This window comes from Pogona vitticeps, chromosome 2 (assembly GCF_051106095.1).
Source record: "Pogona vitticeps strain Pit_001003342236 chromosome 2, PviZW2.1, whole genome shotgun sequence".
Taxonomy (NCBI): Eukaryota; Metazoa; Chordata; class Lepidosauria; order Squamata; family Agamidae; genus Pogona; species Pogona vitticeps.
This window is the reverse complement of record NC_135784.1, coordinates 123,982,001-124,006,309: the sequence shown is the minus strand read 5'-3', so window position 1 is coordinate 124,006,309 and position 24,309 is coordinate 123,982,001. Positions and strand designations below refer to the sequence as shown.

Genomic DNA, 24,309 nt, shown 5'->3' with positions numbered 1-24,309 from the left:
TATAGATGTAGTTACACTTATTCCTCAGAGTCATTCCTTCCTTCATAATTGACTTAATGCTGTGACATGGTGGGAAGGGGGAATTACCGTGCCTCCGAAGTTCAGTATGAAGTCAGATATATGGTATTCTATATAATAAAATCATATATTATAATTATATAATTCTGAGAAATGAACACCACTCATTACAAACTGATGTTATAATATATATTATCCAGAACACAAACATACACACACTCACTCTATATACAGTACAGTGTATAGAAAGAGTGTTCTGGATATGTGTAATAGTGCAAAGAGAAAAAGGCAGTGCCAGTGATGACTCTGCATATTTATTAGTTAGGGAAAAACGTGGGCCCAGTGAATAACCATTTGAAAGGTATATCCTGTGAACTTTACAGGGTAAAGCATTTCATGTTTAGGTTTTGATAATGCAGGAAATTCTCACTTTGAGAAGGAAAATCGGCATTTGTATTTTACTGAATAGGACAGTGATTACATTAGGCAAGACAGAAAAGATCAAAGACTCAGTGCAAATTAGACAGAATTCTCCTAGGTGATGTACCTGTGTCACAACTGTGACTACAGGATGACTAAATTCAAATTAGTTTTCCATGTCAGGAAACGTCTTTTAACCTGTCTTTGAGTAAGCATCAAACACACTAGCCCTTGCACAATTCCTTTAGGCCTGATTTAATTCATTCTTTGGAGTCTCAGAAAGGGTTTGCTAAGGCTCAATGGTTTTCATAACGCATGGTCTTTGATTAGGATATCACTGCTCCTACTATCATGCCTCTGCAGTGCTGGTTCTTCTGCTGCTATTGTAAATCTGGTTACGTTTTTCATCTTTTTTCTTCGCACTTCAGAGCAAGATCAGTTGCCTCTCTTGAAGCTGCCTTCTCCTGGTCAGATCTTCTTTGTTCCAGAAGAAACAATTCCGACAATTATTGTCATCTGGTACTGAAACTCTAAGATAACTTTGGCAGAATTTACCAGGTACTGTGCACTGTAAAAAGCCTACTAGTCAAATATAAAAGAATTTAAAAAAAGAAGAAGACTAAAACATTGTGGTACCTTAAAGACTAACTGCTGTATTTTTAATGTGAGCTCTCATGAACAAGTCCACTTCCTCAGACCTAAGAGGAAGTCTGAAGAAGTGGACTTGTCCACACAAGCTCACATTAAAATATAGCAATCTTTAAGGAGTCACAACGTTTTTGCCTCCTTTATTTCTTATTTTTCTTTTGTTTTTGCCTGGTGTGCTAGCACAGACCAACAGAGCCACTTCTTCCAAAACTGCTACTCTTGTAAAAGGCCTGTTCTTTAGCTGAAGCATTTCCACTTGTGTAGAAGAAATGGTTTAGGAGCAACAGAGATGGGAAGGTTGCAGTTGCTGGTGATTAAAATAAATTGTATTATAGCATTACCATTAACCTGATTTGGAATGTCTCTGGGAATATGTAAAGAGCAGATTTTGCGAACTTGTTCTGTGCTTTTATCAATATTGCTGAGTCTCTCCCCTCCACCCCGTGTTAGCCCTAACTTAGTCCTCTTCTTTATGCTCCAGGAGTATTTGGATCTTAGAATATATCTTCATATGGTAATTTATCCTTTTTTCCCCTCGACTTCTAAATAACTGGGTTTACAAGCTAAGGTAAAACTAGAATACAGAGTGTTACCTTCTTTTTCCTTTGAGACCTAGTCACTTCCCATTATATGTGAACATACTCCCATTACGTTGGAGCTAAGTTGATCAGTCCAGGCCTGGATTTGGACACTGGTTTATTGTTTGCCTGCTCTTGCAGCAGGAAAATTAATTCTGGGAAATGAGCATCACTCATGCACAAACTGATGTTATAAGAAACAGAACATGGAAATAGAAGACATTTGTTTCATAACTGCAGACCTTGCATGCAGAGTCTCCCTACATTTGACAGGTAGGATGATCTTGTATGTACATCAGCGCGTGTCTTGAAGCTGATTCCAAAATTTAAATGGAAGAGTTATCTTCCACTGATTGGTAGGCATTGTTATTCCTGTTGATGTTGTTACATGGCATCAAGTCACCTTTGACTTATAGAGACCCTATGAATGAGCGATTTCCAAAATGTCCTGTCCTCAACAAACCTGCCCAGCTTTGTTTATCCTGTGGGTTCCTTTAGGGAATCAATCCATATTTTATTTGGTCTTCCTCTTTTCCTCCTACCTTCCCCAGCACTATTGACTTTTCCAGAAAATCCTGCCTTCTCATGATGTGCCCCAAGAAGGACAGCCTCAATTTCATCATTTTGGCTTCCACAGATAGGCCAGTTTGATTTGCTCTATGACCTACTTGTTTGTCTTCTGGCAGTCTGAGGTACCCACAAAGCTCTCTTACAGGACCGTATTTCAAACGAATTAATGTTTTCCCTGTCAGCTTTCTTTATCATCCAGGTTTCACACCTGTTCATGGTGATCAGAAATAAAAGAGTGTGAATAATCTTAGTCTTGGTCTCCAGTTACACATCCATACACTTGACAATCTTTTATTTATTTATTTATTTATTTATTTATTTATTTATTTATTTATTTATTTGATTTGATTTGATTTGATTTGATTTGATTTGATTTGTATCCCGCCCATCTGATCAAATAGACCACTCTGAGCGGCTTCCAATAAAAAGGAACATATACAATAAATATTATTATTATTATTATTATTATTATTATTATTATTATTATTATTATTATTATTATTATTATTATTATTATTATTATTATTATTATTATTATTATTATTATTATTATTATTATTATTATTATTATTATGTTGCTGCCAGTCTTCTTTTGATTTATTGGGTGTACCAAGGTATACAATATCATTCTACACCTGACGCCATTCTTCTGATGAGGGAACAGTTATCTTGAATTTGGAAACTAAGCTGCATTCCAGACTGCACTTCAGACCAGTATCCTTGTGTAAGGAAGAACCACATTCTTAAAAGGGGGAAATGTAGCCTGATTTAATAAATAATAATTAAGTTAATTATGGTGACCCTTTTCAGGATTTTCTCTGTAGAGATTTCTCAGAAGTGGTTTCCTATTCCCATCTTTCGGGAGTTCCCTGGGACTGTGCAGCCTGCCCAAGGCCACTCAGGCTGGCTCTACAGTACTTTACAGAAGATACAATGGGGAATCAAACTCCTAAACTCTGGCTTTGCACTCAGATACCTAAACCACTGAGTTATATAGCCAGCTCGCTTGGTTTAAGGGTTGAAATTTTATATTTCACCTGGTGTTGCCCAGTATCAATGTATGAGACAGGGCTGATCCCAATTTCAAAGTTGTTGTTGTATAACATGGATGGTGAAACTAGACCCTTTGACACCAGGTTAACCCCTCCTTACCACTTCTGATTATACTTACATCACCCATCCTGGTTGAGGCTTTTGGACTTCTTCTACAGTGGGGTCTTGACTTGAGAACTTAATCCGTATTGGAAGGCGGTTCTCAAGTCAAAAAGTTCTCAGGTCAAATCTGCATTTCCCATAGGAATGCATTGAGAACCATTTGATCCGTATCTGCTCTTTTCCGTCCATAGAAACTAATGGGAAGCTGCTATTCTGCCTTCGACCACTAGAGGGGGATATTTTGTTTCTTTTTTTTCTTAGGTCAAGAAAGGTTCAGGGAAGGCAGGGAAAATACAGTCCAGGCAGTACAGTACCAGGCAGTCCGAAGACTGTCTCCCAATCCACTCTCTAAACGCTGGGAGGAGTGAGGAAGCAGACAGGCACCCTTTTCACTGGCCAACAGTTAACTGAAAGTTCAGTTTTTGCACTTTCCCTGCCTCCCACGTGGTTTTTTCTCAGTTCTTAACTCAAATCTAAGTATGTAAGTCAAGTCACTATTTTCTTTTGAGAGTGGTTCTTAAGTCAAAATGTTCTTAACTCGAGCCGTTCTTAAGTCAAGACCCCACTGTATTTTTTTTCCTGTGGTGGAATTCTTATTTTATATCGCTTCCTTTGCTTTTGTTGGTATTTGCTGTATTACTACAGAGTTGTTCCAGAAGTGATAATATTGCACTCCATTGTGAAATACAAAGAATTATAGGAGGTGGGAGAAGTTCTCTGAAGGAAGGAGATTCTGACTCCTTCCTGCAGCGTGTGGGTCAGAAGACTCTTGAAGCAGAAATTGGCTGGTTCTGTGAGCCTAGTGCATCTGTAATGGGCAACCTCCTGAGATTTGAATAACCCCGTCCGTCCGTCCGTCCGTCCGTCCGTCCGTCCGTCCGTCCGTCCGTCCGTCCATCCATCCATCCATCCATCCATCCATCCATCCATCCATCCATCCATCCATCCCTGGACCTTGAACAGCCCCTCCTGTAACTCCTCCCCATTTTTCTTATATAGAGTAAATGTCTGTTTTTACAGCTTTTTTAAAAAATAAAAGCACTCATTACTCTCTAGTGGTAATTTCCGTTGGGGTGAACTAGAGGGAGCACACACTGAGGCAGCACAGATGGACCTTATGAGCCAATCTGGGGCCTTCGAATTGTGCATCTGTACCCCTGGGGGCCATCTCATGAGAAGAGAAGACTCCTTGTAAAAGACCTTGATGTTAGGAAAGTGTGACGGCAAGAGAAGGGGACGACAGAGGGTGAGATGGCTGGACAGTGTCATCGAAGCAAACAACATGAATTTGACACAACTACGGGAGGCAGTGGAAGACAGGAGGGCCTGGCGTGCTCTGGTCCATGGGGTCACGAAGAGTCGTACACGACTAAACGACGACAACGACCCCTGGGGGCAACATGTGGCCCATTGGCTGTATGTTGCCCACCTCTGCCAGATAGGGTTAAGTGTCATTGTGGTAGTAAACCTAGCTGGAGAAGATGAGCCCTTTCCTCACAGTAAGAAGGCTGTGCTTTTCAGCCTTCTTTCTTCCCTATGTCTGGGATTATAAAATTAATCCTTGTGTCACACCATGTAAGGAATTTGTGAGTGCTCTCTTGCTGGATATGGAGAACTCAAATCCTCTCTTCCCAAGAGCAGCAGCATCTGTGAATTTAAGATCCTTCCTTTACCCATGCTTGCTGAGATGTTGCTTCTCACATGTATTTAGTAGGAATGCCTAGGATGGCAGAAACAAAGGATCCTTTTGCTGAAAAAGAGACGGAAACAGAAGGTTTGGAATTAATTTGGGAAAATGATTTAAAGACAGAAATTAAAATAGAGGATTGGACAAAAAATTGGAAGATAAGAGTTTTAAGATTAATGTTGGCAAGAATAAAGGAAATTAAAAAAATTAGTTTAAGGTGGTATATGACTATGGTGAAATTGAATATAATAAATTCAGACTATTCTAAGGCCTGCTGGAAATGTGGTGAAGAAATTGGCACGTGTTATCATATGTGGTGGAAGTGTAAATGGATTCAGAAATTTTGGAAAGTGATTTTTAAGGAAATATGTGATATATTTGGAAAAGATATAGAATTCAATTCTAAAATTGCTTTGTTGTCAATTTTTGATAAGATAGAACTTGATTATTGCTCAAAGGAATTGATTTCCAATTTTATGACAAGTGCTAGAATATTAATCCAACATGAACCTGACACAACTCCGGGAGGCAGTGGAGGACAGGAGGGCCTGGCGTGCTCTGGTCCATGGGGTCACGAAGAGTCGGACACGACTAAACGACTAAACACACACACACACACAGAATATTAATAGCTAGATTCTGGAAAGATAAAAATGATATTAAATTAGAAGATTTGTATAATGAAGTATGGGACATTGCATTAAATGATAAATTGACTACTGAATTTAAGATGAAAAGAGGAGACATAAGTTCAAATATTTTTTATGCTATTTGGGGTAGATTTGTTGAATTTGTATTAGTGAAAGGAAAGGGGAAAACCTCTAAACAACCATCAGTTCAATTTTGGAAAGAGGTTCATATTAAAAGTATTGTTCCAAAGGGTCCCGTGGGTATGGGGGAGCACTGTGGTTTAGATTGAATTAGTAAGTACAGTATTTTATATTTTTGTATTTGTTTTTGTTTTGGAAATTTAAAAAATAAAAAAAATATTTTGTGAAGAAAGGATCCTTTTGCTGACCTGCATGAGCATTTATTTCTTTTTAGAGATTATTAAGAATTGAATCCCAGAGCCTTGTTTATTCATTCTTTAGGTGAGAAGTGTTAGGCATGTGTGTGTGTGTGTGTGTGTGTGTCTGTGTCTGTGTCTGTGTCTGTGTCTGTGTGTGTGTCTGTGTGTCTGTGTGTGTGTGTGTGTGTGTGTCTGATGCTGATAGCCGTGTCCCACCAGCAACTGGCGAAGGGGAAGGGGAGGAAAGTGCTGCTGTTCTTCATAGACAGGGGGCAGAGTAAGTGTCCTGGCTAAGGCATCCTTATCAGGAGGCTAAGCTGTGTTATCATTTATTGTGTATACAATGAACCTCCATTTTAAAAAAATGACTGTAGATTTTTGGAACAGCAAGCAGCTCCTCAAGAACAACACAGTTTCCTTGGGGACTTAAAAGGCAGACAGCTTCTAATGGCCTAATCTTTCCTTGTTGTGCCTGTTTGCTTCTGGAGAGCTTGTTCTTTATTCTCCTCACATTAATTCTTGTTGAAGCCCAACAGCAGATGCGGTTATAGCTCTAGTAATTGTATCCTTGTACTGGATTGTATAGTTGGTTCGAGTGTCACTTTAATGATCTCCGCTCCATGTTCAGTTTACTGCAATGTGAGCATCGTCCCTAACATGTCCATTTAGTTCCTGTCAAGAGATGAATCAGCCATATGACTTGCTTGCTTTCCACCCCTACACAGTGTAAATCTTTCTGAAGGCCACTATGGACAAAAGGCAACAAATTCCCCTGGTTCCCAGCATCTGAGTCACTTTCTCCCATTTGGCCCATCTCCAGGATCAGGCCAGGGAGAGAGGTGGGAGAAAGTACAGCCTGTTTTGTTACTCTGTCATTTTTTACAGCTGAAGCTGCTCAGGGAGATAAAACATCTTGCGTTTTCTTTTCATAATGGCACAGCTTAAACAATGGTGCTGTCTGTTTGGTATTTTCTAGTAGAAAGAAGCAAAGGTGAGCTTTTTCCTCTGCTTTGAGCCAATGGATGCTAGCAGCAACCATGTTTTTTTTTGCTTGTAATTGTTTCTCATTAACTCTGCAGTTATCTATTTGTAGAGAGCTTGCTGTCAGGAAGAACTTGGGTTGCTACTTGACTGACATCACATCTTCTCTGAGTATTCAGGTCCCACTATGTTTATGATACAGGCTCTGCTCATGGGGGATGATTTTGCCTTTGATCTGTAACTGTTTATTTCAAGGTAAAGGTGATGTGGCTCTCTTACAGACTCAGTGCACAGTGGCTGAATGCTCTGGATTGGATATGGAGGGTACTCAGGCAGGGAATTCTATGGGAAGAAAAGAACCAGCTTGGTCAAACAGAGGGACTCTTTTGCTTTTTTGGCACTGCAGATGGCTAACATGGAAATTGGCCTGGATTTGCAGGATCTGACACAGGCATTCAGTGAAACGCAGCAAAAGTGCCAAGCTTTCAAGGATTTCTGAAATCTGCATTCCCTTGTTCCCCACCCCCACCCCAGAAGCAGTCTAATAACAGCTTTGGAGTGCTTCAGAGTGTGTTCTGTACATGGCCGCAATCCATTAAAGCAATAGGGCAGGTTTGGATATAGAGAGATGAATAATCTGTCTTTCCTGGGATAAAAGGTTGTGAGCAGAAGATGCAGGTAACAGTCTTATTTGTGCTTTGTTCCGTCTTGCACCCGCTTTTAAGTACTGTATCTCATAGAAAGTTCTGGTGCTCTGCAAGAATCCATATACAGCACAGTATATCCATATATATATGCAAAGTGCAAAGTTGGCCAAAGGCAACACTCATGCTAAAGACAAAAGAGGGTTCTTACTTCTCATCCTGTTGTAATGTGTCGAATAGTCTTTAAACCAAGTTATGCCTGATAAACACAGATGACAAATGAACTCCTTCTTGGGAGTTCTCTCCCAAGAGAAATAATCTTCTTCTTAGTCTGGATTGCACTCTTATCCTTTTTAAAACACGGATATGACTCTGGCAGATATCATGAGATAATATTCCTCTGGCAACTGCTCACTGTTACCAGGACACACAGGCTGGAGATATTAGTATACAGTACTTCAGACTTGGCAAGGGAGCGGATGGAGATATGATGATATTATAAGCAGTAATTGGCAGGGAACTAACTGAAAATACTGTACAGGGATGCTTATAGATCCTGCCTCATGACAGTGTTCAGCCCATGCCATTCTGCGATATATTGCAGGGTTTTGGTGGCAAATCTGGTTTAAATAAAAGTGAAATTTTCTATCTAAACTAGGATTCTTCTGAAAAAAGACAGAGCAAGAAATAGATTATGAGAAACCCCTGTCTTGCCTTTTTTTAAAAAAAACCATTGAAGTGTAGGGAAGAGTGGATCTTTCTGCTATTTATCACACTAAAACTACTCTGGCACGAAAGAATAATACAGTAATAATAATAAGCCTGGAATGCTGCAGACAGGAATATTTACTTAAGTCATTCTTCCTGCCATTGCATCCCTCCTCAACACACCCTAGAAGCATTACATCTGGCAAGATCCTGCGGACTAGGTTTTTGTTTATGATATGTTCATCGGTATTAACAAATGGAGATAGTCTGAGAAATATGAATCAGAAAATGCAAGATTTTCAGGATAAGACTCAATAGATAGTAGAAATATAGGAATCTTAAAAGCATCATGAGTATTAAGATATGGGTTATCTATTTGCATTAAGATTTCATAAAATAACAACAAAGGGAAGGAATACTTTTTACAGTAAACACATTTCATAGTTTGATCATGGAAGAAGAGAGAATATTTTTTTTTGTTTTGTTTCTCACGCTTCTCAAAATTGGGGATGAATTAACTAAAAGTTGTCTTGAAATATGTCGCAGATTATACAAAAACCCATCAAAATGCCTCTGGGATTTTTTTTAAAAAATGAAATACAACTTACTTATAAAGTAGTCTGGCTGAGTCATTTCAGTAGGGAGAACATAAGCACTAGAACTCAGTGTCCTTGTTCTTCTATATGTAAATTGGGATGGTGCTTCCTCTGCTAGGGCCCTGCTTGACCTACCTACACATCCTGGCATGTGCGTTGATTCTTGCTCTGTATACTAACTGTGATATAACTACAGATCAGAGGTAGAGAACATCTAGGTATATGTTCCAGTCATATGGCTCTAAGGTTTTCTTCCATAAAGGTGCCAACTGCCCATCCTGATCTAAGTGCTGAGAAAAGGACATACATCACCACAATGGATCAAGATTAGCAGCCAGGAAGAATGCAGAACAGAGATTAAGATGGAGTGGCATGGGGCTCTTTTTCCAAGGGGTGAATGTGCATGTATCTCAGACGTTTGGAAAAAAAGGTGCTGAGTGTGCTTCTAATCAACATTGCTTTATTCTGCAATATCCTCTGAAGTGTGGGTGGCGGTATTAAAATTATCATATAATAATTGTATTACAAATAAATTGCTTTTAAGACAATAAATTACAAATAAATTGCTTTTAAGACAGTGGTTGGTGCCTGTCCTCTCTTCAGGGAGGGCAGTTGGCACTTTCCAGATGTTTTAGTTCTACAGTTTCTGTCAGCCCTAGCCAGCCGTGTGTTATGGGCATTGTAGTCCAAAAACAAATGAAGAGCCAAAGTTGACAATTTCTGCCTTAGACGTTGCAGCTGCTGGGGCTTTTTCAGCCGCTGTTTTTCTAAGGCTCCATTGTGATCATGGCAATAAGAGAAGGTATGTGTGCATGTCCATACATTTATATGTATGAGTGGCTAGAAGTGATAGTAAAAGTGTGGCTATTGCCTAAAATGACAACTATTTGTTCTTGCTATGCCACTGTTCTAACAAATCTTACCTTTACTTATGTCTTGACCTTTGTGTGGAAGAGAGGTTCAGGGTGTTTTGACACAATAACATGTTGGATATACAAATGCATCATGCAGCAGCCATGCACACCTCTTATCATGTTTGGCTTCAGTTCCTTGGGGGCACTGAGAATGTGGAGAGGATTATTTGCCCTAGAATATGCAGTTTACTCATACCTGGTCCTCACAACCTGTCTAGCACTGCAGATTATGCTAACTGCAGCAAAAACATTAGCTCTTTTTCCTGCTGCTTCCCGTTTTCTAATTGCTGATTGCAGAAATATTGACAGTAGAGGTAAGATCTTTGTTCACATCGCTCATGGATTTGTGTAGGTTCTTTGCCAACTTGCATGAATTATTTATTGCACTGCTGCATCGGCAGCTGGTTAATGCCCTGTGCGGAACATTGTAAAACTGCCAGTGTCTGGGGAGCTCATAAGGAGCAGTGCAGCGTATTGTTTGCTTCTCTCGGTTACAATTCTGTTCAGTTCCGTGAAGTGCACAATTCTGTGACATCAGATTCAAGCACTTATTGTGAGAATAACAGTGTTATGAGAATAACAGCGTTATTGTGATGTCATATGATAGTCAATTCTTCGGAAAAGACAAATGGTGAGCATCTGAAGTGGAATTACATCTGGACAATTGTCCTGATGTCAGGCAGCAAGATAAGCCTTGGCTGGGAGTTGATAAGTTGCCTGGGGCTTGACATGGGTAGCTTTTGGAGAGCCGTTCCAGCTCTATTTTTGATTGCATGAGATGTTTAGGGTTTTTTTAAAAAAAACTTTTTTGCTTTGTACAAAGTACTGTACATTCATCTTTTTTTAAAAAAAAAACTCATTGCCTGTCCAGGGGCTTTACCAGAGGTTGGAAATTTTACTTTTTTTAAAAGACTACAGCTCCTAGAGTCTCCCAGGCAGCATGGCTATTGAGAGTTGAAGTGCTAAAAATTAACTTTCCCAAATTCTTGTTCTTACCAAGGAAGAGAGAACCTATGTGTGAGTGTCAGTGTGTGTTTGAACCAACCTCTTTTCTTCAACACAGGAGTATTAGATGTTATATCCAGGCCAGACCATTGGTCCATCTAGCCCAGAATTGTCAGTTGTGACTGGCAAGGTCTTTTCAGGGTCTCATGCAAATGTGTCCCATCAGCTGCTCCCTGGTATGTTTGCTAGGAACTGAAAATGTGATCTTTGGTGTACAGCAGATCTGGCTTACAATTCTAAATGTTGCCAGTTTGAAAGAGGTACTGTAGTCTTTCCTTCCTGTTATTGTTGTCTGACATCAAAACAATAACAAAATATTGTTTGTTCACTCTTTATGTAATGATCTCATAGGAGGTTACAATCCATAAAGCAGAATTAAAACAGTTTAAATAGTTTTAAAGCATTGAAATAATTCATCAATTTAAAGAAAAACTATAGTTCAATAGACTGAAAATCAAGCCATGATCTCACTGGGCCCAAAGTGCTTGAGTGACAGGTTTTAACTTGGGACCAAAATGAGTTCAACACCTGCCCCATTTGAGTCTTCAAAGGGAAGACATTTATTATTGCAGAGCATACTAGAGATTTTTCTTCCTGGTTGCCAGAATTAAATTTATATGTCATAACTGGCAGGGTAGACCTCTGCCTTGTATCAGAAGGGTTCAAACAAAAGGAATTTTTTTTTTTTTGCAGACCAGGAAGAAAAGTGCTGCTTGTATATTGCTCACATCACTTAAATGACTCTCTGGGTGGTTTACAATTAATTATGCTGGCTCATATTGCCCCCCTCCTCAGCAAGACAGTGATGGGATCAAGAGCATGTGAATATCAGAATATGTAGGAGAAAAGGTTACATGGTCCCAAAGGGGTAGAGTATTACTAGAAAAGGAAACAAGGATAGAAATCTCATTTTGCCCAATGTATTTTGAATCAAAATTGGAAAGGACATGCATTTATTCAGAAATATTTCACTTCACTGCCTTTTTTTATGTTAGGATTCAGCTTTGTAATCTTGCTCCTATTCTTCATGAAATCTTAACAACAGTAGTAGTTCCAGTTATGGATGCCTCCATTATTGTTACTGAAATAAGTATTGGCATATGGTATTTCGAACTGGTATGATGTAGATTACACTAACCTTTGCATAAATGAAGAAGCAAAACGTTGCTCTTTCAGTCACACTGACTGTGATGCTGGTACAATTTTAAATCTAGATCAAGGACAGCCCATGATGTACTGATTTTCTTTGCCTTGATGAGCTTGCAAATTAAAACAGACTCTGATCGAAAATGACCTGCAAAGAGAGGAGAGGAATTGCCTACTACTCAGCACATTTAGAAATGTCACATGAGCGTAGGTACCGTATTTTTCGCTCCATAAGACGCACCTTTCCATAAGACGCACCAGTTTTTTAGGAGAAGAAAACAGGAAAATATAATCTGTTTTCTTCGCTCCATAAGACGCACAGACTTTCCACCCCCCTGTTTTGTGGGAAAAAGTGCGTCTTATGGTACGAAAAATACAGTAATTATTATATTACTGCCTTCCCTGATCTCAGGATTTTCAGTGTGAGTGGGATAGAAGTAAAGGTTCAGAGTCAATGGTGGTGGTGAAGGCTGTAGTTGACATTCTATTATAACAGTGGTGTTACCATTGGATATTGCTGTATGCCAGTGGTGCAAAGCCAACTTGGCTTGGTGTTCACAGTATGAGAGTGATAAGCATTGGAGAGTTGCTTAATGTTATGACTCAAATCCAGTAGTAAGTTGCAAGTGAAGTTGGCTCATTAAATCAGTGATTTGATTTGATGAGTCAACTTCTCTATAAGTTTCAGTGGGTCAACTCTGGTTCCAACTTGCTACTGGAGTTCAACCTATGTTTAAAAAAATATGAAAAACATGGTATATTCTGTCATAGGGCCGTTTCAGACCAGTAACAACACAGTGTCTATGATATTAAGTACTAAAACCATACTAGCTCTCACTTCATCCGTGGTGGTGGAGGTGGTAGTACAGTAGTGTATTTCTATCCCACAGTTTGGAAGCTGAAGAGAGCTTAGCCTTTTGGCTAGCAAAATAGTAATCTACAAGTAATTGGGGATGTACCAAGTATGGTGTACTTTTTGATACCAGATGTGACAAACCCAGACCTACTGGGATCTATCACACAGTTACTAAGCTGCCACCAACCATTCCCTATAATAAGTCACACAGACCAGGGATGGATTTTTAAACAACAAAAGAATAAGGTTTATTTTAAATACAAACAGGGTAAATAAAACAATCAGGTGAATAAAATAAAGTAACGTGGCTTATTCTCACACACACAAGCATACAGTTTGGTTCACCTAGAACCTTTAACTTAAAGCACAGACCCTGAACCCATCAGTTCTGGCTAACCCACAGACACCTGAACTTATCAGGTTGGTACTCTGACACACAGTAGTACCCTGTCAGACACCCAGACTCCCACAACAGCTTCTTCTTCCCCAGCTGCTGCTTCGTCCCAACCCAGTGTCTCACAGTCTGTCTCAGCATCTACTCTTCACCACACAGGCATCACATATTTATACAGTACAGCCCCTCCTCCTGATGTCCCGCCTTCCACTCCCCATAGGATGGAACTTTCCCTCCAAACCCATGACAGACAGGTAACATCAGTGCTGTTATGTAACACCTCCCCTCTTTAAAAGTTGTTTTGTAGGGGGAAAGCTAAAAGTGCTTTTCACCAAAAAACAACCTGCATAAAATACACAACAACATTTATACATACCATATAATACTTACATATACTTACACTCCAAGTTAACCATAGCAAATATGCATTTAAACATTTTACCATATACAGTACATCAATTTACCTTTATTAATACCAACCAAATTCAAAACCAGGTACATTTTAACTTTTTGTTTTCATTATATACATATAGTCCATGTTCTTTCGCCGTCTTCAGTCTTCAGGTCTTCTTGATAAGGCGTCAGCAACACAGTTCACTGACCCTCTGACCACCTTCACTTCAAAGTCATAGTCCTGTAAGTTCAAAGCCCACCTCATAAGTTTGCTATTGTGGCTTTTCATTGTCTTTAACCATTGCAATGGTGAATGGTCAGTACACAGAATAAAATGTCTTCCCCAGATGTAAGGCTTGGCCTTCTGGATCGCGTAGACTATGGCCAAACACTCCTTCTCCACGGTTGCCAAATGTCTCTCACCTTTTTGAAGTTTCCTACTCAGGTAGGACACTGGATGCTGGTCACCATTCTCATCCTCTTGGCACAGAACTGCTCCTACCCCGCTGTTAGACGCATCGGTGTAGATGATGAACTCCCGGTCGAAGTCTGGAGCACGCAGGACAGGATAGTTGATTAACGCCTTCTTCAACCTCTGGAACGCCGCCTCACAGTCGTTGGTCCACGGGATGCGGTCATCAGCCTTCTTCCTCGTCAGATCGGTCAGCGGAGCCGCAATCTCGCTAAACCTCGGGATGAACTTTCTGTAGTAGCCCACCAACCCAAGAAATGATTTGACTTTTTTCTTGGTGTTGGGTCTGGGCCAATCACGAACAGCTTCTATTTTGGCCTCCAGGGGTTTTATCACTCCTCCCCCTACCTTGTGACCCAAGTATTTTCTTTCTGGGATACCCAGCTGCAGTTTGCTCTCTCTGCAGAGCCTAGGCCAAAGCACTTCCTCCCCTGGGTTAAAGCGCCTCTCCCTGCCTTCCTGGTCATCCCAAGCTTTCTTTCTGACCTTTTGAGCTGGCAGGGTCTCTGCTGCTAGCTCTAGGTTTCTCCTTAGGTCATTCATCAAGGTGTCTATGTAAGTCACAACGTCTTGTGGGTCACCCTGGGCGATCTGCCCCCAACCCTGCTCGATCAAATCAAGGGGCCCCTTCACCCCTTTCCCAAATAAAAGTTCAAATGGACTGAACCCGGTACTGGCTTGTGGCACTGATCGATAAGCAACCAAAAGGGATTGCAGCTTCTGGTCCCAATTGTTTGGATTCTCTGCCAAGAAAGCCCTAATCATGCGCATTAGAGTCCCATTGAACTTCTCAGTTACCCCATCACTTTCAGGATGATAGGCAGTGGCTTCCCTGAGCTTAATTCCACAGATTTGCCATAAGCGTTTCATGAGCTTTGACGTGAACGATGTGCCCAAATCTGTGATTATCTCTGAGGCAAATCCCATCCTGGACATGTACCCCACCAAAGCATCGGCCACTGTGTTAGTTTCGATGTTTGTCAAGGGTATGGCTTCAGGATACCTTGTGGCATGGTCCACAATTGTTAGAATGAACCTATTCCCCCTCTTTGTGGCCTTGGGCAAAGGTCCCACAATATCCACCCCTATGCATTTGAACGGAGTGTCAACCACAGGCAAAGGGCACAACTTTGCTTTGGTCCTGTCGCGGTTATTCCCCTGCCTTTGACACACATCACATTGTTTACAGAACTCCCTGATCTGCTTCCCTATGTCAGGCCAGTAGAAATTCTGTGTGATTCTCTGCTGTGTTTTGTTTACTCCTAAGTGTGCAGCAAACATGTCAGAGTGACCTCTCTGTAAGATCATGGGGCGATACTTTTCAGGTACCACCAGCTGACTTCTGATCCCATCTCCCCCTTTTGAGATATTTCTCAGGGTTTCTCTATATAAAATCCCCTTTTTCTCCAGAAATCTCACTGGGGTTTCAGGTGTTAGTTGCGCGTCAGTCACCTGTTCAAAACACTTTTGGAGAGTGGCGTCTGCCTTCTGCTCCTGTCCAAATCTGCTGTCTGTGGTTAAGGTTTCCACCACAGCTTCTGAACTCCCCTCTGCCTCCGTCTCTGGCTCATCATTACCCCCCTGAACTGTCCCTGTGGTGGCTTGTGAGCGTGTAATCACTAGCACCCGTTTCACATGTTCAGCCAGGTCATTTCCCACGAGCACGGCTGCTGGCAGAGTCGATGAAATCGCTATCCGCCAATCTCCCCTCCAGCCTTGAAAGTTGACAGGTACCTCTGCTACTGGCAGAGAGATTACCTGCCCCTCAATACCTGCTACCTTTATGCTCTCATTTGGGATTATAAACTCCCGGGGAATAATATCTGGATGGCACAGGGTTACCTGGGAACAAGTGTCCCGCAGCCCCCTATACTGACGGTCAAGTATTCCTACGTCCACTCCTGCTGTCTCAAACAACGGAGAATCTGTTTTTATCAGCAAGCAGCGCTTTACCTCCAGAAGAGGACCATTTTCCTCAGCCTGATCAGCAGAGGTAGCTGTTCCAGCCTGAGTAGCTATGGCAACAGGCTCCCTCTGTGACACTGAGCCTTGCTCTTTCTGGACACAGAACACAGCTTTTGGCTTGGTCCCACTAGAATTCTGAGGCACCATTCCTTTTAGCTGCTTTAATTTTTCACACTCTGAGATTAGATGACCCTTTCCCTGACAGAAATAACATTTTCTAGTGTATTTGGATTCTCTCTCCTCTTGTTTCGGTTTTCCCTCCAAATTCTGAGGGCTTGGTTTCATGCCTGAGGGCTTCCCTTCACCATGGGCCCCTCCCCCTTGCTGGCTTTTCCCTGGTCCCTGAGAGTACTTGCTGTAGGTTTCTTTGGGTTTACCTACAGATTTCCCCTCACCCAAGGGCTTTCTTATTTGGGAGATAAAATCCGCGATTTCTGCGGCTGCTGCCACAGATTTCGGTTTCCTTTCCCTCACCTGGAATTTCAATTCCCCCTGCAGGACTGAATAGAACTGTTCCAGGGCTATCAAGTCTTTAAGCTGCTCATAGGTCTCTATTCCCTCCTGCGATAGCCATTTCTCAAGCAGCCTCACCAATTGGGCCCCCACTTGGGTAAAAGTCTGTTCTGGTTTCTTGGTGAGGGACCTGAATCTTTGTCTCAGCTGCTCTGCATTTATCCCATGTCTGGCAAACACCAGTTTTTTAAACTCTGCAAAATCTTTCATCAATTCCTCAGGCATCTCGGCATAAACCTCAGCCAGGCTACCACTGATTAAAGACCGCATGATGGTCATCTTCTCAGTTTCCCTTACTGAGAAGTCCACAAACGCTCTTTCCACTAAGGAAAAGAACACCTCAGGACAATCTCCCTTGTGGTACACAGGGAATTTCTTCAGGTCAGCCTTAGACAATTGGCCTCCCTCAGAATCCCTATTATTATTATTGTTCTGGTTCATCAGTTCCAGTTTTCTTAATTCAAACGCCATTTTCTCTCTCTCCAATGCCAATTCAAATTGTCTCTGTTTCTCCCTTTCCTCTCTTCTTTCTCTCTCTAATCTTTCCTCCATTTCCCTCACCCTCAGTTCATGCTGTTGGGCTAGGAGTATTTTTCTGAGTTCTGGGTCCTGCTCTCCTGTGCTGTCACCTTGCACTGAGCCAAATTCATCCTCAGAACCTTGGTCAATCTGGGGGTCTTTCACCTCACTCATGTCTGCTACTTGGCTTCGAGTCAAGGGCATACCCCCCCTCAGAACAGGCTGCTTTAAAAAGTCAAGCCTCAAAATAAAACGACCACTTTTTTCCTTTTACCTCAGAACCAGCTCTCCCTAGAGATTGCTGCTGTTCTTCAGCACTAAAGTTGCAACAGTATCGAGTCAGAGCCTACCCCCCTCTGCTGGGCCTCTCAGCTGGCAAGCTAGCTCACTGTTGCTACGCAGATTTTCCTCAGCTTTTCCCGCCAAAACTAGGCTGCCTCAGAGCACCTTAATCTAAGTCTCCCCAGTTGGCACGTTCTTCTACTAGCGCACCTCCCCGTGAGGTACACCTAGAAGATTACCTACGCGCCTCAGACTGTCCCTGACTAGACCCCCCTTGCTCTGGGCACACCTGCCAAGGCTTTGCTGGACCGCTGGACAACTGGACCAGTCGTATCCCACACGCTGGACACCAATCAATGTGACAAACCCAGACCTACTGGGATCTATCACACAGTTACTAAGCTGCCACCAACCATTCCCTATAATAAGTCACACAGACCAGGGATGGATTTTTAAACAACAAAAGAATAAGGTTTATTTTAAATACAAACAGGGTAAATAAAACAATCAGGTGAATAAAATAAAGTAACGTGGCTTATTCTCACACACACAAGCATACAGTTTGGTTCACCTAGAACCTTTAACTTAAAGCACAGACCCTGAACCCATCAGTTCTGGCTAACCCACAGACACCTGAACTTATCAGGTTGGTACTCTGACACACAGTAGTACCCTGTCAGACACCCAGACTCCCACAACAGCTTCTTCTTCCCCAGCTGCTGCTTCGTCCCAACCCAGTGTCTCACAGTCTGTCTCAGCATCTACTCTTCACCACACAGGCATCACATATTTATACAGTACAGCCCCTCCTCCTGATGTCCCGCCTTCCACTCCCCATAGGATGGAACTTTCCCTCCAAACCCATGACAGACAGGTAACATCAGTGCTGTTATGTAACACCAGGTACCAGAAGACCGTTCTCCCAAGGACTGGGGGTGGTGGTGTGCATGCTTGCATGTGGGGGCTGTGTGGGAGTGCATCTGTGTGTGCATGTGGTGTGTGTGTGCATTCAGGAGGCGGGCAGATGTCCGTGTGTGAGAGGATGGGTGTGCATGCGTGCATGTGGGAGTGTATGTGTGCATGCGTGCAGGTGGGCAGGAGTGTGCACACACGCAAGTGTGCACATTCCTTTGGCTCTCAAAAATCTCTCGGCAGTCTGGTCCTTCCAAGGCCATGGACTGGTCCCAATCCGTGGCCTGGGGGTTGGGGATCCCTGGTGTAGTGGATAGAAAGCTGGACTAGGATGCAGGAGACCTAGGTTCAAATCTCTGCTTGCCATGGAAAGTCGCAGTATGTGTGTGTGTAACTGTTGAAACTGCTTAAATATCTCACTTACCTTGAAAACCGTGTTAGGCTTTCAGTAAGCTGAATACAGTTTGGCAGCAGATAACATACACAGTGGAAAAATGTTACCTGGCAGGCATAGATGATATAGCTAAGGAACCACTGATTGATTCCTCCATAAGAAATGGTCATCTGTTCATTTGCTGTACAAAACTAGCTTTGTCTAGAAAGCTCTGTAGGATGAACACACACTGGTCAGGTTGGCTGTATTGTGTCTTTCTTCCATTCTTTAAAACTAATCAGTCTGTAAAAATTAAAAAGAATGTCTGAGATACTAGATGGCATACTTCTCTTCTCTGTTCCAGTTAGGTAATCACCAAGGTGCATGAGTAAATTCTTTTGAACTCATGTTGTTTCTTTGTCTTACATGGGAATCAAATGCACTTTTAAGCTCCCCAAAAGTGGCTGGTTGCCCACAGGCACATGTTTACCAATTCAGATGTAAAATTTATCAGGGAGACTGAAGGGTGTAATTGAAATCATGAGTATTTCATGCATTTATGTAATACACATTGTTCCCTTGGATACAGTATCGTTGTTATGTCAAAGCCACACAACAAAGTGGTAGTGGGACAATTTATTTTTGCTTCTTAAAGATCTGATTGTCAATGCACAACCTGGGTCAGAATTCTTTTGCTGAGTTGTCTAAGTTTGGGTCTGTACATGACGGATCTTACTGACATTCAGAAGAAGGAAGTCCTGTTGCCTGCTCAGCTTTCCAGAGCTTTATGCTTCAGGAAGTAGGGTGCTAGTCTAGAACTCTAGGGTTCTGGCTTCCTTTCCATCCACTATTTTTATTCAGCTGGATCTTCAAGCAAGTTAAACAAGACACTGTCTTCTGCTTCTAAAGCATCATCCAGTGTGAAATATCACACTCCCTCTTTTCAATAGGATCCTTGTGCTGCTAGGCGAGACAGGAATAAGCGCAGGCTAAGGAAGTTATATCTGTGTGTGCACATGTTCCTCAAAGGGACACAGGAAAATATGTGTGTGTGCATGTTAATTGCGCACATACACAAACTTGCATAGGCTTTTTGGCTGCACATGCGTGCTGTCACCTATGAAACTGACAGCTGAGAGCAATGTGCAGGCACAATTTCACAGCAAGTCAAGTTCATGGCCCAAGGGAAAAAATGCCTCTGGGAGGCCAATTGCAAGCCCTTCTGTTTTAAAGTAAAAGGGATATTGTTCTCACAGAGCTTAAAATATCAGGAGTAGTAAAAAAAATTGTTCATTGGGGTTGAGCAAGCACAGCTCACTTGGCTTTAAGCACTACCATCATACCCTTGCTAGTCCTTTTACCTGCCAGCAATCGTTCAAGGAGGCTTTTCTCTGGCTTAATTGCCATCCTGGTCAACTGTGACCAGTTTCCTGTAGTGGAAGGCAGTTGCTTTGTCTTGATTGCTGTCATTGTTGCTGAATGTTTTGAGCCTAGATTGTGACTGCTGATCTAAGAGTTCCTCCATTTTCATTCTCTCCCGCTCCCTTCCTCTCAATCGCTCAGTCTCTTTCTCTGTATACTGGCAAGTTGGATTCTCATATGGTTTTCTATATGAATATATCTAATTAGTACTGTCTAGCTTCCTTTCATTCTCCTGAAGAATCATAGATCGAAATCTTTCCTTTTCCTTTTTCCTTTTTGCAGAAAACGCAGCCATGGGGAACTTCCCTGTTTACCTATCTTTAAATTGAATGGTTATACATGGGGAAGACATGCACTGAACAAACCCGAAAAGCTGTGATGTCAGAAAAGGGAAAAAGTCAAGGAAACTGAGGCAATATAAAAATCCTGGTTTCTGACAGAACAAAGCATGTTCATGAGGTTCTTAGAATAATGGACACCTGCAAAAGTGTGAAGGCATTATGTAATGCCTGAAGGTTGTGGTACAGAACAGAGACAATCTGCATTACGCTAATTCTGGATCCAATAGTTTTCATTGCAATGGATTCTGAATCCTAAAATGTGTTCTTGTATACACAAGTAAAGATGCTAGTTGTGGAACAGAGAGAGTGAGAGTGATTGATTGATTGATTGATTGATTGATTGACTGATTGACTGATTGACTGATTGATTGATTTACACACTTCCTGCCGGTTGCATTGTACCTGTCAGTACTTAATGTAAAAATAAATCAGAACTTTGCACTAAGAAGATAAATATCTGCAACCTGAATAATTAATGCTGGCCACAAAAACCATGGTTTTGATTATTTTTGGTATATGCTCTGATTCTGGCAATCACAAGCAAGGACATGCATAGTATACTGAAGTACTGATACAGTGGTGCTTTGACTTACAAACATCCCGACTTACGACCAATTTGAGTTACGACCAGCTCCGGCCGCAAAATTTTGCTTCGACTTGTGACCAGAATTTCAAGTTATGATTGAAAAAAGGTGGGGAATTCAAACTGCTAACCATTGGTGCCAAAGAGGCTGCTTCTTTGTAGCTTTTTCACCCCAGCGGTTAGAGAGGGTGCGTTTGGAGGAGGCTTCGGACTACTCTGTAAGGAGCTGCTTTCTGCTTTTTAAAAACTGCCTGTTCTGGTGGGGTTTGCAGTGTGGTTTTGGGTTGGGGGGTTATGTTTCTGTGCTGTGATGGGTCTTGCAGTCTTTGTTTTTTTCCCGCGTTTCCGATGGGTCTTGCAGGGTTTGTTTGCTTTTTGTTTTGTTTTTTCATTTCCGATGTGTCTTGCAGGTTTTGTTTGCTTTTTGGGTCCCCCCCCCCACAATTTCTGATGGGTCTTGCAGGGTTTGTTTGCTTTTTGGGAGGGTTTTTTCTTCAGCCAGAACGAATTAATTGCGTGTCTGATGGGTCTTACAGTGTTTTTTTCTTTTGGTGCCAACTGCCCATCCTGATCTAAGTGCTGAGGAAAGGTGTTTTTTTTTTGGGGGGGGGGATTTATTTTCCGAACTGCATTCCTATTGGAAATGGTGCTTCGAATTACGACAATTTCGAGTTATAACCATCTGCTGGCACAGATTAAGTTTGTAAGTTGACGCAGCACTGTACTAAAAAATCATACTGAATATCTGTGAAGATTCTCAGTCATCTAGGTGAGGTTATCTGGAAGTTGAATCATGGTAACTGGACTTCTTTCTTATTAGATTGAAATGTTTCACTACATATCCAAGTAGCTTCTTTGGTCATACTGAGTTGTAGGCATTCTTCAGTCTCGATAGACTATGGTTAACGTGCTCTGTATGGAGGTCTTGGAACAGCGTCTAGTGTGGCTGAGAAGGCCAATTTGAGAGTGACAATCCCTTCCACACTGAAGACAAATACAATCTGTCCCCTGTCCAGCTCCCTGGTTTTGCTCGTTTCAAGACTGCCTCTTTGCCTTGCCCTGCTGGACAAGGGTCTCTTCAAAATGGGAGAGGCCATGATGCAACGCCTGCCTCCAGGCTGAAGGCTCAGACGTCAAGGTTTCCCATCTGTTGAGGTCCATTGCTAAGGCCTCCGGATCCCATTTGCAGATGTCCTTGTATCGCAGCTGTGGTCTCCCTCTGGGGCGATTTCCCTGCACTAATTCTCCATACAGGATCTCCTGGATCTCATACTGAGTAGTATTGTCGTTTTGGACTTGTCACTGGTCCTTAAAATTTCCCCCCCAGCTTTTCTTAGAAGAACAAGAACAAAACGCACAGCATTCTCAGGAAGCTGAATTTTCAAACTATATGGTGAGGGAGTATTCTTGTTCTGGTTGCTGTGATTTGTCAATGATACTTAAATATTAAATATTTGATTTGAACTGTCCAGAGCTCAAGATATGCTCATGAACCTAGCCAGAGATGATGGAAGTCAAAGAGGAGAAGTTTAAACGATGTGCACAATGTTTTTTGTCTTAAAACCTACAATTTGTATCTGCTGGGGTACCAGAGATAGCATACATGTCCAGTCCATGCATATATGCAGTGGTGTGGAGCAGAATGTCCTTTAGTATCACTGAAGGAAGCAGGAAGCTGAAGTCCTTATCTTGCATCACTGTCATCGCGGTTTCTCTGCCTCCATTAGCAAAGAAACATTGAAATGGACTGTATTCAGACAACTGATCTCATTGTTGGAATTGCTCATGCAGCTTTCAGAGTACAGAAATGCGACTTTCCGGGGAGCAAAAAGAACATTCTCACTTAGGCCACACTGGGGTGAAGAAAGCTCTCTAACCTTTTGTTGTGATTTTATAACTTTAAGTAATACTTCTTTAGCACCATTTATTAATGATAACTTGAGTTCTGTTCCAGGACTCAGTTTTTAAGCTATGTAATAGCTGTTTTGAGTGGCTATCTTGTCACATGGAGAGTGGCTTCACAGTAAGCCTGGAAAGGGTATGCATTATGAAGTTTTTGTTTTTGTTCATTAGGAACATGGATTATTTTCCTTCTTAAAAGTCTGTTCCAGGCATTGGTAATCCATGGAGTGTAAAGACATGATCCGTGCACATAGAGTTGTAGCCAGGGACCACTCATGAGCATGGCCCTGTGACTGAAAAATATAGCCTGTAACACAGACACTTGTGGTGCTGTTCCTGCTATCTACATGTTTCCACAGGGACTTGTACACGTCTCTGACAAAAGCCATTCGGGCTGTGTTTCTGAACCCCTGTTGTCCCTCTGATTTTGGAGAGAGTGAATAGCCACATTGTGATATCCAAGTTCTCAGCTGTCAATTGCTCAGGCCAAGGGAGATCAGTTTCTGCCAGATGGAAAGGGATGTCTGTGCGATTAGCGGAGTTAGGAGGTCCAGCAAAGCGGATTCATTCCACATTAAAGGAGCACTCTGTTGAGAGTTCAGCATGGACTTTGAACTTGACCATGAGGAATTAAATCCAGACTTTTGCTCGAAATGCAGAATAGATTCCTGTTGGTAATAATGTGAGTCCGTTCATTTTAGGATGTGTGGTATCTCCACACTTTCTGAGGAATTTTGGGAGTCTAAATATGTGAGTATGGCTGATCCCAATGTAAAAACTAACTGGCTCAAATCCACTAGTAAGTCAGAATTGGAGTAGGCTCACTGAAAAAGTGGAACTTGCAGAAGAGATGACTCACCCCAGTGATTAAAGCCAAAAAATGTCTATTGGCTGACACAGCCCGAATGGCTTTTGTCAGAGAAGTGTACAAGTCGCTGTGGAAACATGTAGATAGCAGGAACAGCAACACAAGAAGTGAAAGTAAAGTCCAATGCTGCACAACACATACAATTGGAACATGGAACATGAGAAACATGATTAAAAGAAAACTAGAATCCATAAAGCAAGAAATAGAACATTTAAGTGTTGCAGTGCTGGGTGTTGGTGAACTAAAGTGGACTGGGCTAGGACATTTTCAATCATAAGAACATAAGAAGAGGCCTGCTGGATTAGGCCAAGGGCCCATCTAGTCCAGCTTCCTGTATCTCACAGTGGCCGCACCAGATGCCTCTGGGAGCACGAGACCACTAGATACCTGTCTCCTGATACCTTCTTTTTAACCCTGGAGATTATACATCCTCAT

The 24,309-nt window shown here is 41.8% G+C and overlaps 1 protein-coding gene and 1 long non-coding RNA gene across 4 annotated transcripts in view; one reads left to right on the top strand and one right to left on the bottom strand.

Moving 5' to 3' along the window:
• PKN1 (protein kinase N1) overlaps positions 1 to 24,309 on the top strand; it is an 82,967-nt gene that overhangs the window by 15,889 nt on the left and 42,769 nt on the right. The gene's annotated exons all lie outside the window — the stretch shown is intronic.
• LOC144586888 (uncharacterized) lies at positions 5,183 to 6,063 on the bottom strand. The gene is made up of 2 exons (XR_013541962.1): positions 5,694 to 6,063; positions 5,183 to 5,562 (listed from the first exon to the last, which is right to left on the bottom strand). It is a non-coding gene; the product is annotated as an uncharacterized LOC144586888 (long non-coding RNA).